We start from the raw sequence: 3535 nt of genomic DNA on the forward strand, positions 1-3535 counted from the left end.
ATTTTATGGTTCCAGAGTTTCATGTTTTGATTAGAGATGGACCGATCCGATATTACATATCGGTATCGGTCCGATAGGCTACTGACCTAAATTACTGGATCGGATATCGGAGAGAAATAAAAAATGTAATCCGATCCATTAAATATCACGAAAGCACCTCACAAAACTTGCAACATGCTGTAACTCGCCTCATAACCTTAGCACTTCAGAGCAGTATGCATCACATGATAGAGCGGCTGTGGCCTGCAAGACCTGTGGTGGTCTGGTTGAGCATTTGGAGCTTTGCTACCAACCATCCCCGACAAAGTTATCCCCGAGAGAAGTAAAGCAAGTGTGTAAGTCCATCTCTGAATGTTTGTAAAGCATTCCCACGTTAAGCTTAGCCCACTTTGCACCAGAAAGAGGAAACCAGCGGGTAAACAACAGAAGCACGTTTAAGCTTGATCAGCTGTTGTTAGAATTTATTTAATATTACTTTCTAGACCAGGATCCTTTTCTACGTAGCTGACAGCTGGTAACTGCGCAGGGGCGGATCTAGCGAAGTTTAGCCAGGGGGGCAGGTAGGGCATTAACAGGGAAAAGGGGGCACAAAGACATACTTTTCTTTCTTATTCTCATTTAAAATGTCTAGCTTTTATTAAATAATTATCTGACACCCAAAGTTTTAATTTGATGTAAAATAAATAGAAGTCCATTACTGTATATAGTAACTATTAAGTCTAATATTGTCACGGCCCAGTGGCACGAGGGAACAGGGATGGACACAGGTGCAGAAACCAACCCGGAAGCGAGGTGACAGAGAACAAATGATTTATTTCCGCCCACAGGTAAACAAAGGTAAAAAACAAAGCGACGCCACCACACTAGTGGTGCGTAGGATTCGTCGGTGAATAATGAGGGCGACCTAGACACCTCTAGGAGACGGCTGAACAGCGGGGGCAGCAGGGAGGTAGAAACAGGACTAGGTAGGGACCGGAGGCACTGGAATAAGAGGAGATCACGATCAGAGGGATCCAGCAGACAACCACCAATCCTCCACAGTTGAATTGAATTGCCTTACTTGGTTTCAGATGGAGGGGACAGGTGGAGCGGAAAGCCCGGAAGCGGTCGAGGCGTGGGGAGGCAGGCAGGTGAGCGGTGGGCCGGCAGGCCACGTTGTGTAAGCAGCAGGCGGCCCAGGTCCAGAAGGACGGGAGCGAGGGGAACGAGATCTCCACTCCGGGTGCTATCTCTGAGGACAAGAAAAAACAGGTGAGTCATCACACGGCGTCAAGACAAGGTTTATGATGCTCCACTGAACTAACATGGGGATAGCAGATACTCAGGCGATGAATGGTTGAGAGCGCAGGTCTGATATACCGCTGGCACGATTGCTCACAGGTGGTCAGCCAGGGAGGGGCAACCGGACTCCGCCTAAAGGAGGAGGAGCCGCTGTCTGAGACCTGCAGGTGCCCAACCAGACCATGACAAATATATACCCTAGTAAGCTATAGTACTTTTTCCTTTGGGAAGGCTGTGCAGTCTGCAGTTCTGTTAAAGAAAGATGTTGAATCTATTTAGTATTTCTTGAAAAATAATTTATTTCTGTGCATTTTTATTTTTCACACTGCATCAAATTAAGGTTGATTATGTCGATTAAGCATCATGAGATGGAGCGTGAGGGGTGGTTCCCTATTTTTTATTTTTTTTTGTTGTTGTTGCTGGGAGTTGGAACCCTGTTAGTTAGGTTGCTTAATACTTACGCTAAGTACTCTTTAAAATACCAGAATAGGGAGGATGGTGTAGGTTTAAGTTTATTAGATTGATCAGTATTGCTGAACTATGAAATGTTTTTTTTTTTGTTTTTTTTACATACAGGTATAACAGAATAGCTTTAGTGTTGTTGTTTTTTTAAACTTGAGTATGAACTTATACAAAATGCAGCATGATATTAAAAAAACTGTTTTATTGATTAAAAAACACTATATTGGATTCATATCGGTATCGGCAGATATCCAAATTTATGGTATCGGACATAAAAAAAGTGGTATCGTGCCATCTCTAGTTTTAATTGATGTTTTGATTTTCTTGCATGCCTTGTGTAAGTTACTTTTACTGTGTGATTACTCTCACCTGTATCTCATTCCCCTTCCGTTTTCTATTCTCTAATCAGCCCTGTGTGTTTAAATAGTCCCCTCTCCTCTCTTGTCTTTGTCAGATAATTCGTCATCACTTCCTACTGTGTGGTTATGGTCCCCTTTTGCCTCCCTGTGTACCCTCTGTGATCTCTTTGTGATTTTTTATTTAACCCTTTCGACTTTTTTTTTGGTTGTTACATCATTTTGCCTCTATTATTCTGTCATATGTTTACAAAATATCACCAACCATTAAAAACCAAAGGGTGTATTAGGAAACAGCAGGTTATGTTAAGCTTAAAATCAATTTTCTATGTCACAAAAGAAAATGCCCCTCTTTTCACCTGGCTAACTCATTCTGGCGTGGAGCAGGTTATGCTCAGAGTTTTTATTTAGAATTGTCTGGAAGCGCCACATTTCCGCTGATTCTTTTATTTACAGCATGCAATATAGATTCACTGCCAGGGGAATGCATTTTATATGTGCACTGCAGTTTCTTAAGTTGTATTTTATCAACATCACAAATGAAACCCGGCTGTAAAACTTGTGCAAACTGTGCATCGGATTGCTACTGGAATGTGCATATATTAATTTGGTGATGCAGAAAATGGCTAAAAGTTTTTTTCTTGATTATAATCTGCTGGTAGTTCTCTTTTACACTGCTGCAGTTCCAGCTACTAGAACACAGAACACACACCAACATCTGTTCAATAAATAAAATATTTTTTTCTTTGATCTGCCCATAAACTAAAGTAATTTCTATGACTCCTTTATTAGGCTACGGGGCAGTAACACGTAATGTTTGAGGTTTCAGAGCTCAAATGTGCAGCTGGAAAGCATCATTAGAAATAAACAGCAGCACTCAGGGTGCACTCAGCATTAAAATAATCAACACAAATGAAAATGTCTATTAAATTGGTCTGTGCACTAAATTGCAAGATTTATGAGTTTCTGCTCTTGTCTTGTTTGCAATAGCGCTGCCTTTACTGTTAGATTTCTAATGGTTTTTATCAGACTTATCAGTGTTTTATCATCATTATCATAATCTAATGACTCAGGTAGGCACACTAAAAGGTTTCATTTTGCGCAGAAGAAGAGTCATATGGGCCATGACCCATTTAATTTCTGTCCATTTAGTGCATATGTCTGGCGCCCTTTTATTATAACAGTTTTACTTGAATTAACCAGATATAATCTATGCATATATAATACTCAGTATGGCAGTCACAGTCTGAGTATGAGTTAGAGCACATGTGATTTCCAATGCTCTTCACTTTTTAAACCTTTATTCCAAACATTTCACAGATTATAAAGCTGCCTTTTATCAGCATTATTTCAAAAGGTTTTCAACAGGTGTCACTGAATTATGTTGTTGTGCTTTTACAAAGCTCAGCTAAAGACACAGAAAGAAATGTACCCTA

Source organism: Astatotilapia calliptera, chromosome 2, assembly GCF_900246225.1.
Source record: "Astatotilapia calliptera chromosome 2, fAstCal1.2, whole genome shotgun sequence".
Taxonomy (NCBI): Eukaryota; Metazoa; Chordata; class Actinopteri; order Cichliformes; family Cichlidae; genus Astatotilapia; species Astatotilapia calliptera.